Here is a 13,555-nt window from a genome sequence, read left to right on the forward strand (position 1 = left end):
GGCTCCATGCACCGGGAGCCTGATGTGGGATTTGATCCCGGGTCTCCAGGATCGCGCCCTGGGCCAAAGGCAGGTGCCAAACCGCTGCGCCACCCAGGGATCCCTGATTATTTATTTTAAGCCCGTCATAACTGTCTCCCATGACCCCTACTTTTTCTCCTACCATATTCATTTCTATATATTGGGGGGATGAATTTGTGTTTTTCACAGTGACCATTCACTTTTCCAAGTCTTCTGTTGAATTTTTAAATTGGGAATTCTTTTAAGTTCTAGAATAATTTATTTTATTTTTTTTTAAAAGATTTTATTTATTCATGAGAGACAGAGAAACAGAGACACAGGCAGAGGGAGAAGCAGCCTCCTTGTGGGGAGCCTGATGTGGGACTTGATCCCAGGACCCCAGGATCAGCCAAAGGAAGATGTTCAAACACTGACCCACCTAGGCATCCCTAGAATAATGTTTTAGTTCCAGAAACACCTGAGTGACTGTTCCAATGACATCTACGTAGTGTTCTCATTTTATTTTTTAAAGATTTTTATTTATTGGGATCCCTGGGTGGCGCAGCGGTTTAGCGCCTGCCTTTGGCCCAGGGCGCTATCCTGGAGACTCGGGATCGAATCCCACATCAGGCTCCCGGTGCATGGAGCCTGCTTCTCCCTCTGCCTGTGTCTCTGCCTCTCTCTCTCTCTGTGACTATCATAAATAAAAAAAAAAAATTTAAAAAAAAAAAAAAAAGATTTTTATTTATTTATTCATGAGAGACACACACACACACACACACACACAGAGAGAGAGAGAGAGAGGCAGAGACACAGGCAGAGGGAGAAGCGGGCTCCATGCAAGGAGCCTGATGTGGGACTCGATCCTGAGTCTCCAGGATCACACCCTGGGCTGCAGGCGGCGCTAAACTGCTGCGCCACCGGGGCTGCCCTCATTTTATTTTTAATAAAGTTTTCTTCTATGACATCCCTGAGTACACCCTCCACAGAGGTTTCCTATTCTAATTTCTCTTGTTCCTTCTGCTTTAAGCCACTGTCTCCTTAAGTGTCTTATAGTCACTTTTGCCTTTCAGTATCCGTGTACGTGAAATCTCACAGTGCCTATGTAAGGCTGCCTGTTAAAATCTCACAAGGACCCGTAGGCAAGGAGGTCAGTAAGTTGAGAACATCTCTTCTGAGTCACTTCAAGACAGGTCTGTCTCTTAGTTCTCAGCCTACTCATTTATTCAACAAGTATTCCAAAAATATTTATTGAATACCTGCTATGGTCAGGCACCATTCAACTCCTCTCTGGTACTGCTGGCAAGAGAAGCCCCTGGTTTCTCCCAAGCTGGGCAGGATTGACATTTAGGAAGCATTCCTCTTGGGTGCAAAACTTAGTGGGGGGGAGGGTGCCAAAAAATTCAGTAATCCATATGAATGATAGGTTAAAGCAATATGTGTGGGTTTTTGTTCTTTTCTCTTAATTGACTATATTCCCCATTCTGTACCTTGTATTCCCATGACTTATTCATTTCATAACTGGAAGCCTGTATCTCCCACTTCCCTTCACTCATTTTGCCCTCCCCTCCACCCTCTTCTGGCAACCATTAGCTTGTTTTCTGTGTTTATGGGTCCTTTTCTGCTTTTTGTTTATTCATTTATTTTGTTTTTTAGATTCCACATGAGTGAAATCATATGGTACTTGTCTTTCTCTGACTTATCTCACTTAGCAGAATGCCTTCTATGTCCATTCCTGTTGTCACAAATGGCAAGATGTCATTCTTTTTACGACTAATACTCCTTGTATGTATATATACCACCTCTTCTTTATCTATTCATCTATCAATGGACACTTGGGTTGCCTCCATACCTTGGCTATTGTAATTAATACTGAAATAAACACAGAGGTGCATATTTCTTTTGGAGTGAGTGCTTTCACTTTTTTTGGGTAAATAACCAGTAGTGGAATTACTGGATCATATGGTAATTCTATTTTTAGTTTTCTGAAGAACCTCCATACTATTTTCCACCAAATTTGAGAACATTTCTTCTGAGTCACTTCAAGACAGGGCTCTTGGTTCTCACTCTACTCAATCATTCAATAAGTATTCAAAAAATATTTATTGGATATTTATTGAAGAGGCACTGTTCAACTCCTCCGTGATGCTGCTGGCAAGAGAAGCTGCTGGTTTGCCTTTCCACCAAATTGCACAAGGGTTCCTTTTTCTCCACATCTTCACAAACACTTATTTTTTCTCATCTTTTTTAACTTAGCCATTCTGAAAGGTATAAAGTGATATCTCATTGTGGTTTTAACTTGCAGTTCCCTAATGGTTAGTGATGTTGAGCATCTTCTCGTGTATCTGTTGGCCATCTGCATGTCTTCTTTGGAAAAATGTCAATTTAGGTCCTCTGCCCATTTTAATTGGATTGTTTGGTTTTGAGGGGTTGAGTTCTATAAGTTCTTTACATATGTTGAATATTAACCCCTTAATGGCTGTATTCTTTGCAAATATGTTCTCCCATTCAGTAGGTTGCCTTTTAGTGCTGTTGTTGGTTTACTTTGCTGTCCAAAAACTTTTTATTTTGGTAAAATAAAGCAGTATGTTTTTAAAAATCCAAAATTAATTCCAAAAAATCCATGATAAATAAAATATCATTTTAAATAAAGACAAGATCAACAGGCCAGAATTAGGCCAAGGTGAATGAGACCAGGCCATGTGTGTGAGGCCACTTACCTCACTCTTGTCCCAGTCTTTCAAGTACCAAAGCTGCATGCCTGCCCATGTGGCAGAAGAGTGAAGTCTCCCTTCCTTCCCTCTCTACTCTCAGGGCTCTGCATTTCCCCTAATCATGGAGTCACTGATCTGTAGCACAGGTTCTATAAGAAAGAGAAGACTCTTTCCAATGAACAGAAACCATCTTTTCTCCACTGAATTAAACTGCCACCTTTATCACGTTCTAAAATCCTTGTGTATTCTGGTCTATTTCTGACCCTTCTCTTGGTATTTTTGTATTTTTCATTTAATATCCTGAAAATATCTCAAAGTACTAAACATTATTTGACTTTTTTTTTTTAATTTTTATTTATTTATGATAGTCACAGAGAGAGAGAGAGGCAGAGACACAGGCGGAGGGAGAAGCAGGCTCCATGCACCGGGAGCCCGATGTGGGATTCGATCCTGGGTCTCCAGGATCGCGCCCTGGGCCAAAGGCAGGCGCCAAACCGCTGCGCCACCCAGGGATCCCTATTTGACATTTTAATCATGGTAATATATCATTACATGTGATCATTTACTGTCATTTCCTGATTTTTTAGTATTAGATTATTTATGATTTTTTTTGTCTTTTCTCCTATTGAAACTAATATCATGTAAGCTAAGTGTCCTAGTCTGATGGAGAATTGTGCAGACCTTGCAATGGTCCAAATTCTTGGACCTTGCGATGACTGATATGGTGGGCAGTATGGATATGAAAAGAAGGAATGCTTTTTGTCCTTGAGGTGCCCACAATTTGAAGCCTGACATATGACAGCTGCTAGGATAGACACTTGTACAAGGGTTTTCTCTTTCCAGGCTGGGCAAGGAGAAAGGCCATGTGTCTCAGACATATCAAGATATGAGAATGGAGTAGGCCAGAGTACCTGCCTGATAAATCATCAAAGAATGAGAACAGGGCATCTGTATTAGTTAGAGTTCTCCAGAGAAAGAAACAGAATAAAGAATTAGCTTGTGCTGTTATGGATGGATGCTGGCAAGTCCAAAATCTGCAAGACTGGCAGGCAGGCTGGAGACCCAGGAGAGCTAAGGCTATATAGTTCAAGTCCAAAGGCCATCAGGCCATTGATCTGGAGAACTAAGAAGAGCAGATGTTCCACTTTGAGTCTGAAAGCCATCTGTTGCAGAATTTTTCTTGCTAGGAGTGGGGAGAGTCAGCCTTTTGTTCTGTCCAGGCCTTCAACTGATTGGATGAGGCCCACCCACATTATAAGGGACAATCTGCTGTACTCAGAGTCTGCCAATTTAAATGTCAACTTCAGGGATGCCTCGGTGGCTCAGCAGTTGAGTATCTGCCTTTGGCTCAGATCAAGATCCCAGGGTCTTGGGATCGAGTCCAACATCGGGCTCCCCACAGGGAGCCTGCTTCTGCCTATGTCTCTGCCTCTCTGTGTCTCTCATGTATAAATAAATAAAATCTTAAAAAAAAATAATGTCAACTTCACCCAAAACACCATCACAGAAACATCCTGAATAATATCTGACAAAATATCTGGGCACTCTGTGATCCACTCAGGTTGATATATAAAATTAACCATCATAGCATCTAACTAAAAGATGTTGAAATCCAATGAACAGGGCTGTCAGTTCCTAGATCCCTGACTTAGGAGAAGTCTCCAAAGATGGGAGTCAGGGAGAAAGAAAACTCAGAAGCCAGAAGGGCCAAGAAAAAGATCCTCTTTCACTCAGAATGCAACAATCAAGATTAAAACTATCCACCAGTCAGCTCCCTAAGAAGATCAGAGATAATAAAAGTATACACGGTTGGGTTCCATGACCTGGTATTCCACTACATGTAGGGAAAATCGTATAGGATCCCCTGTTTCCTGTGAACCGTGGGAGAACATCCTAGAACGTAATTTCATGACCAAAGCCACACACGCACACACACACACACACACACCAGGTTATAAACCTTTTGAGTTAAGTATCTTATACAGCATAGCTCATAAACCTTGAGACCAAAACCAGAGTAAAGATATGAGAAGAAAGCTAGAGACAGAAGAAAAGCTTGATTTGTGAGTTTTGTTTTTCTGCCAGCATTATGTTCCCCTTCTAAAATATGATTTTTTAAAAGGATTTTATTTATTTATTCATGAGAGAAAGAGAGAGAGAGAGAGAGAGAGAGGCAGAAACACAGGCAGAGAGAGAAGCAGGCTCCATGCAGGAAGCCCAATGTAGCACTTGATCCCGGGACTCCAGGATCACGCCCTGAGCCAAAGGCAGATGCTTAAGCACTGAGCCACCCAGGTGCCCCTAAAATACAACTTTTTAAATGATGATGTTCTTCTATAATAGTGGTAAAATATTAAAAACTGGTACAGGTATTTTTATTATCACTACTTAAAATTATTCTACATTATGATTTTTTTGAGTATGTAATGGGAAGATTTTTGTTCTTATAAGATCATATAAGATCTTATAAGATCTTATATAAGATCATATAAGATCTTATAGATCATCATAGTTGGTATATTATTAGTAACTCTGGTTCTTTTTCTTAAAGATTTATTGTAGAGAGAGTGAGAGAACACACAAACATGGGGAAGGGTGGAGGGAAAGAAGCTCAAGGAGACTCTCCACTAGTGCAGAACACAGGGGCTTAATCTCATGATGTGAGCTGAAACCAAGCATTGGTTGCTCAATGGACTGATTCATCCAGGTGTCCCTGGATCTCTAATTCTTTATTAAAAGCATGATGTATTTTGTTTTATTTTTATTTTTAATTAATTAATTTATTTATTTATGATAGTCACACAGGGAGAGAGAGAGAGGCAGAAACACAGGCAGAGGGAGAAGCAGGCTCCATGCACCGGGAGCCCGATGTGGGACACGGTCCCGGGTCTCCAGAATCGTGCCCTGGGCCAAAGACAGGCGCCAAACTGCAGCGCCACCCAGGGATCCCTGTTTTATTTTTAAATTGAAGTAAAATTGGTATTTAATATATGCTTTAGGTGTATAACATTATATAAAATCTGTATTCATTACAAAGTGATCACCTCTGAAAGTCTAGTTATCATCCACCACCATACATTTGACACCCTTCGTCCATTTAATCCTTCCCAACCCTCTGCCCTCTGGTAACCACCAATCTATTCTTTGTGTCTATAAGTTTTTCTTTTCTTTTCTCATTTGTTTTGTTTTCTTTTTAGATTCCACATATGAGTGAAGTCATGTTTTTTTGTCTTTCTCCTCCTGACTCACTTCACTAAACATAACACCCTCAAGTTTATCCATTCATGTTTTTGCAAATAGCTAAATTGCAATCCTTTATATAGCTTACTAGCATTCCACTGGGGTGTGTGTGTGTGTGTGTACACAATGCTGCTTTATTCATTTGTCTATCAATGGGCACTTAGGTTGCTTCCATATCTTGGCTATTGTAAACAATGCTGCAATCAACATAAGGGTGATATATCTTTTTGATTTAGTGTTTTCATATTCTTTGGATAAATACTCAGAAGTGGAATAGCTGGGCCATATGGTAGTATTATTCTTAATGTTTTGAGAAATATTCATATTGTTTTCCACAGTGACTGCATCAATTTACATTCCCACCAACAGTGCATGAAGGTTCCCTTTTCCCACATCTGCTCCAACACTTTTTTTTTATTTTTTATTTTTTTTAAAAATAATAGCCAATCTAACCAGTGAGAGGCGACACAGCTCATTGTGGTTTTGATTTGCATTTCCCTAATAAATAGTGATGCTGAATAAGCATGATGTGTTTTTGCCTCTGGGGAACACTGCCATCCTCTTTCAAAAAGAAAGGAGTTTCAACATCACTAATTCTCCTTTTCTTTCTTTTTTTTTAAAAAAATATTTATTTATTTATTTATTTATTTATTTATTTATTCATAATCCCCTAATTCTCCTTTTCTAAGAGAAGAGGTAATGAAAAGTGAACATGAGAAATTGCTCATCTTGATAGCTATAAAATGAGAATGATAGAACAAAGTACTCTCAGATGAAAGTTTGAGTAGTTTGGGGGATTAAAAACAATTTTCAGGGGATCCCTGGGTGGCTCAGCAGTTTAGTGCCTGCCTGGGGTCCAGGGCCTGATCCTGGAGTCCCGGGATCGAGTCCCACATCAGGCTCCCTGCATGGAGCCTGCTTCTCCCTCTGCCTGTGTCTCTGCCTCTCTGTCTCTTATGAATAGACAAGTAAAATCTTATAAAAAAAAAAAAAAAGAAAAACAATTTACAGATGTGATACTATACACAGAAAACCATAAAGACTCCACCCAAAAACTATTGGAATAAATGAATTCAGTAAAGTTGCAGGATACAAAATTAATGCACAGAAATCAGTTGCATTTCTATACATTAATAATGAAGTTGCAGAAAGAGAAATTAAAAAAAAAACAATTCCATTTAGAATTGTACCAAAAAGACTAAAATACCTAGGAATAAATTTAACCAAGGAGAAGACCTAAACTCTGAGAACTATAAAACATTGATGAGAGAAATTGAGGATGACACTAACAAATAAAAGACATCCCATGCTCATGGATTGGAAGAATTAATCTTGTTAGAATATCCATACTCCTCAAAACAATATATGGATTCAACACAATCTATTAAAATACCAATGACATTTTTCAAAATACCATATTCATTTTTCATAGAATACTAAAATTTATATAGAACCACAAAATACCTCAAATAGTTAAAGCAATCTTGAGAAAGAGAAACAAACCTGGAACTATCACAATCCCAGATTTCAAGATATACTACAAAGCTATAATCAAAATAGTAAGATACTGGCACAAAATAGACACATAGACAAATGGAACAGAATAGAGAGCCCAGAAATAAACTCATGATTATATGGTCAATCAATCTGTGACAAAGGAGGAAAGAATATACAATGGGGAAGACAGTCTCTTCAATAAATGGTATTAGGAGAAACTGGACCACTTACACCATACACAAAAATAAAATCAAAATGGGTATCAGAAAGGGAGACAGAACATGGAAGACTCCTAACTCTGGGAAACGAACTAGGGGTGGTGGAAGGGGAGGAGGGCGGGGGGTGGGGGTGACTGGGTGGCAGGCACTGAGGTGGGCACTTGACGGGATGAGCACTGGGTGTTATTCTGTATGTTGGCAAATTGAACACCAATAAAAAATAAATTTATTATTACAAAAAAAATATGGATTAAAGGCCTAGATGTGAGACCTGAAACAATAAAACTCCTAGGAGAAAACATAGGAAGTAATTTCTTTGATATTGGGCATAGCAACATTTTTCTAGATATGTCTCCAGGTAGGGAAAACAGAAGCAAAAATAAACAATCGGGACTACACCAAATAAAAAGCTTTTGCACAGCAAAGGAAATCATCAACAACACAAAAAGGCAACCTACTTAATGACAGAAGATATTTGTGAATGATATATGTGATAAAGATAATACATAAAGTGATATATAAAGAACTTCTATAACTCTACAGCAACCCCCCCAAACAATCCCATTAAAAAATGGACAGAGGACCTGAATAGACAGTTTTCTACATAAGACATACAGATGGCCAACAGACCCATGAAAAGATGCTCGTCTCTAATTACTAGGGGAATTCAAATCAAAACCACAATGAGGTATTACCTTACACCTGTCAGAATGGCTAGAACCAGAAAGACAAGAAAGAAATGTTAGGCTGTGGAGAAAAAGGAATGTTTGTTCACTGTTGGTGGAAATGTAAATGGGTATAGCCATTGTGGAAAACATTATGAGTTTCTTAAAAAAAAAAACTAAAGATAGAAATACCATGTGATCTAGTAATTCTACTATTTGCCCAAAGAAAATGAAAACATGAATTCAAAAAGCTATATGCACCCCTCTGTTTATTGCATTAATTACAACAGCCAACATATGGAGGCAACTGAAGTGCCCACCAATAGATGAATGGATAAAGAATGGATAAAAAAGAGGTTTTATTCTCTGTCTCTCTTTACACACACACACACACACACACACACACACACACACACACACAGTTTACTCAGTTGTAAGAAAAAGATGAGATCTTGTCATTTATGACAACATGGATGGACACAGAAGGCATTATGCTAAGTGAGATAACTCAGGCAGGGAAAGACAAATACCATATGATTCACTCATGTGGAATCTATATCTTTTCTAGAATTTCATATAAGTGAAATCAATCATAAGGTATGTAGTCTTTTGTCTCTGGCTTCTTAAATGTAATGCCATATTTTTGGGATTCACTTATGGTGAGGTAATAGAAAATATTTATTGGTTTCTATCCCTGGTTCCTGGCATAGAGCTCCTGAAACCCTTGTAATTTTCTAAGTGATAAGCACACTAGGAGAATTTTTCATTTTATCGAGGTGACTCTTGGTAGGTTTCTGGATGAGGGCTAGTCACCAGAAGGCCCTGATAAGAAGCTTGGAATTTTCAGGTTCCCTTTGACCCCCCCCACTTCTCCAGAGAAAGGAGAGAGACTGAACACATTGTTAATAATCAGTCATGCTGGGATCCCTGGGTGGCGCAGCGGTTTAGCGCCTGTCTTTGGCCCAGGGCACGATCCTGGAGACCCAGGATCGAATCCTACATCGGGCTCCCGGTGCATGGAGCCTGCTTCTCCCTCTGCCTGTGTCTCTGCCTCTCTCTCTCTCTCTCTCTGTGACTATCATAAATAAATAAAAATTTTTAAAAAATCGATCATGCTTACATGAGAAGGCCTCTGTAAAATCCCAATAGTTAGGGGTTTAGAGAGCTCCCAGGCTGAACTCATCCACACCAGGAGTTAGCACACCCCAACTCCACAGTGACAGATGCTCCTACATTCCAGATCCTTCCAAGACCTTGCTCTATATCTCTTCACCTGGCAGTTCACCTGTATCCTGAGTTTTGTGAGCTGCTCTAGCAAATTATTCAAACCCAAGGAGGGGTTTAGGGAGAAGCACAAGTGATAACCTGGGTTTCCACTGGCATCTGAAGTTGAAGGGAAGGAGTCCTGTGGGATTGAGTCCTTAGCCTGTGGTAGCTGACACTCTCCAGGTTGTGTTAGAATTGAGTTCAATTGTAGGACACACAGCTGGTGTCACAGAGAATTGCTTGTTGTGGACTAAAACCCTCCATACCTTTGGTGACCAGAGGTGTCAGAAGTGTTCAGTGTGAAACTAAAAATGACACACTGCAAAGAAACACAATAGGGAGGAGTTGGATGTTTCCCTGCACAGAAAAGAAAAAAAAAACTGAGTTTTTTCATTTTATCCATGTTGCATTATTCAGTATTTTGTTCCTTCTTATTGCTGAGTAGTGGTCCATTGTATGACTATGTCACTTTTGTTTATCTACACATCAGTTGGTGGAAATTTAGGTTATTTTCTGCATAGGGCTATTATGAATAAAGATGCTATAAACATTTGTGTGCATGCTTTCATTTCTCTTGGGGAAATATCTAGAAGAGTAATTGCTGGGTCATATGGTAAGTGCAAGTTTAACTTTATAAGAAGCTGCCAAACTGTTTTCTTAAATAGCTATATTATTTTCTATTACTACCAGTAGTATATGAGAGTTCCGGTTCCTTGCCAAACCTTTTAAGTATTTTAAGTATTTGTCAGTTTAGTGGGTACATAGTGAGTGGTATTTCATTGTGATTTTAAATATTTTTTTTTAATTTTTTATTATTATTTATTTATGTAGTTATACAGAGAGAGAGAGAGAGGCAGAGACACAGGCAGAGGGAGAAGCAGGCTCCATGCACCGGGAGCCTGATGTGGGATTCGATCCCGGGTCTCCAGGATCGCGCCCCAGGCCAAAGGCAGGCGCCAAACCGCTGCACAACCCAGGGATCCCTCATTGTGATTTTAATTGCATTTTCCTGATGACTAAGGATGTTAGGTATCTTCCCATGTGCTTATTTTTAGTTTCCTGTATCTTCTTTGAAGTTCTTTTTTTTTTTTTTTTTGCACACTAAAAAAATTTGAGTTGTAAGAGTGCTTCTGGTGAAAGTTCTTTATTATATATGCTTTGCAAATATTTTCTCCTACTCTGTAGTTTGCTTTCTGAGTTTTCTAAAGTGTCTTTTGAAAGGCAAACGGTTTTAATTTTGATGAAATCCAGTGTATTGTATCTTTTATAGTTCGTGCTGTCTCCTATTTAACAAAACTTTCCCCAACATGAAATCACTAAGATTTTTCTTCTATGTTTTCTTCTAGAGGTTTTATACTTTGGGTTCTTACGTTTAGGTCTACATTCTCTTCTGAGTTTTGTTTTTTTGTACAAGGGGTGAGTTAAGGGTCATGGTTAACATTTTCTACGTGGACATCCAGTTGTCCCTGTACTTGTATTAGTTGAAAAGATTATACTTTTATACTCCATTGAGTTGTCTTGGAAACTTTGTGGAAAATCAAGTGACTGTAGAGACCTGAGTGTATTTCTGGCATTTCTACTGCATTCCATTGATTTCTTTATCTTTCTTTACACCAATGCCATCCACACTGTCTTGATTACTACCATGGCTTTATAATACATCTTGATATCAAGTAGTATAAGTCCGCCAACTTTGTTCTGTTTCAAAATTGTTTTGCCTCTCTAGATTGTTTGCGTTTCCATTTAAATTTTAGAATCTGTCCATTTCTTTTTTAAAAAGATTTATTCATGAGAGACACACACACAGAGAGAGAGAGAGAGAGGCAGAGACACAGGCAGAGGGAGAAGGAGGCTTCGAGCAAGAAGCCTGATGTGGGACTCTATCCCAGGACTCTGGGATCACGCCCTGGGCCAAAGGCAGAGGCTCAACTGCTGAGCCACCCAGGTGTCCCTGATTGTCAGTTTCTATAGAAACACCTTTTTGGCTTTTGGGATTTCGATTGGAATGAGATTTAATAGATTAACTTGGAGAGAATAGACATCTTAACAACATAGGGTCATCTGATCCATAAGCATCTTATCTCTCTCCGTTTATTTAGGATTTCTTTAATATCTCTCAGCAATATTTTGTATTTGTCCACAGAATGTTTTTGCCGGAACCTCCTAGCTTCTGAATCCAAGGGTTTATTTCAGTCCCAATCCTACTAGACCTCTTCAGTGCCAACATTGGACCATTACTCCTTTTTTTAGTCTCTTTCCTCCCCAGACTTTGTGTCCTCATCCTGCTATTCCACAGGTGCTCTCACTGTTTCACAGGAACCCAATCAACTATGCTCCAGGTGGCTGCAGTTAAATGGTCAGCTAAGTTGGTGATGATCTGTTCTGAAATTTTCTCTTGGATCTTTTAGGGAATGGTCTGCCTTTCCTCCAACAATTGTGGGATGATGATATTTTAAAAAGTGTCTTTAAAGAGATGTCACTCTTGGGCAGCCCGGGTGGCTCAGCGGTTTAGCATCCCCTTCCGCCCAAGGTGTGATCCTGGAGACCCCGGATCGAGTCCCACAGCGGGCTCCCTGCATGGAGCCTGCTTCTCCCTTTGCCTGTGTCTCTGCCTCTCTCTGTGTCTCTCTCATGAATAAATAAAATCTTTTTTTTTTTGAATTTTATTTATTTTTATTTATTTATGATAGAGAGAGCGAGAGAGAGAGGCAGAGACACAGGCAGAGGGAGAAGCAGGCTCCATGCACTGGGAGCCCGACGTGGGATTCGATCCCCGGGTCTCCAGGATCGCGCCCTGGGCCAAAGGAAGGCGCCAAACCGCTGCGCCACCCAGGGATCCCTCTCATGAATAAATAAAATCTTAAAAAAAAAAAAATTCATTCTTGGAGTGGGTGAGTTTGGAGATGGGGGTATTTGCTATGTTGGGAAACCTAGCAGTTTTGCAGGATTTCCTACTCACCATCTCAGCCTACGACCTCTCCACAGTTTTCTTGAGTCACTATTTTTTAACAACGCCCATTTATTAAAAAACACACACTGAAATTTACATAACACAAATCATTTAAAAGTGAACAGCTCTGTGGTCTCTCCCCATTCCCCCCTACTCCTAGCCCCTGGTAACCACCAATCTGTGTCCATTTCTCTGTGGATTTATCTATTATGGATATTTCATAGGAAATCATACCATATGTGTGACCTTTTGTGGCTGGCTTTCACTTAGCAAAATGGCTTGGAGGTTCTTGAGTCTTTTTAAAACTGTTCTATTTTGTTAAACTGTTCTCTGTTATTTAATGGGAATCCCTGGTTACCCAGCCTGTCTGATGAAACTTTAGTACATAATTGACAATATTAACAGTAATAGCCAACAGCAGTGTTGTCTTAGGGACAGTGTTGGGTGCTGATTGGCTGTTGGTTCTTCCAGAATTGGCCTTAAGTGCAAAGTTACACAACTACACTTGACATTTCATCAAGAAAAAAAAAAAAAAAAAAAAACAGAATATTCCAAACTAACTTCCTTATTAGCAAGATGCTACCATACATTCGATACCTTTAGGAAAAAAGCAGAGAAAGATAGGAAGAAACGGACAGTTGAGAGCCAGCTCTGGAAGCTCTCAGACCTGTGCAGGAGATATAAAAACTGTCTCAGTCTCCATGCTTAAAGCCCGGCTCAAACAGTGATTAAAGCGGCACCTTTTGTGGGACCGTCCAGTGCACTAGGTTCCCTAAAGTGTGGCTCCTGTGTGCCGCTTTAGGGACAACCAGAGCAAACCTTCCTGCATCCCGGACAGGGCACACGCTCACCTGCAAGGTGCCTGGAACACGGGGTCCGAGGGAAGCCACCGCGTGGGCATGAACCGCCGGCCCGCGGGAGGAGGAGTCAAGGTGGCCAGCAGCCGCGGTGCGGGAAGGGGACTCCCCTGCGCTCGGGACAGCAGTGGGCGCTCACAGCCTCTTG

General features: G+C 40.1%; 1 protein-coding gene across 1 annotated transcript in view; it reads right to left on the reverse strand.

Moving 5' to 3' along the window:
• VPS36 (vacuolar protein sorting 36 homolog) overlaps window positions 1-13,528 on the reverse strand; it is a 46,524-nt gene extending 32,996 nt beyond the window's left edge. The window contains exon 1 of the mRNA XM_041766651.1: window positions 13,402-13,528. The gene's annotated coding sequence lies outside the window, so the exon portion shown is untranslated. The remainder of the gene's footprint in view (window positions 1-13,401) is intronic.
• Window positions 13,529-13,555: the final 27 nt, after the last annotated feature.

This window comes from Vulpes lagopus, chromosome 8 (genome assembly GCF_018345385.1).
Source record: "Vulpes lagopus strain Blue_001 chromosome 8, ASM1834538v1, whole genome shotgun sequence".
In the NCBI taxonomy this organism is placed as follows: Eukaryota; Metazoa; Chordata; class Mammalia; order Carnivora; family Canidae; genus Vulpes; species Vulpes lagopus.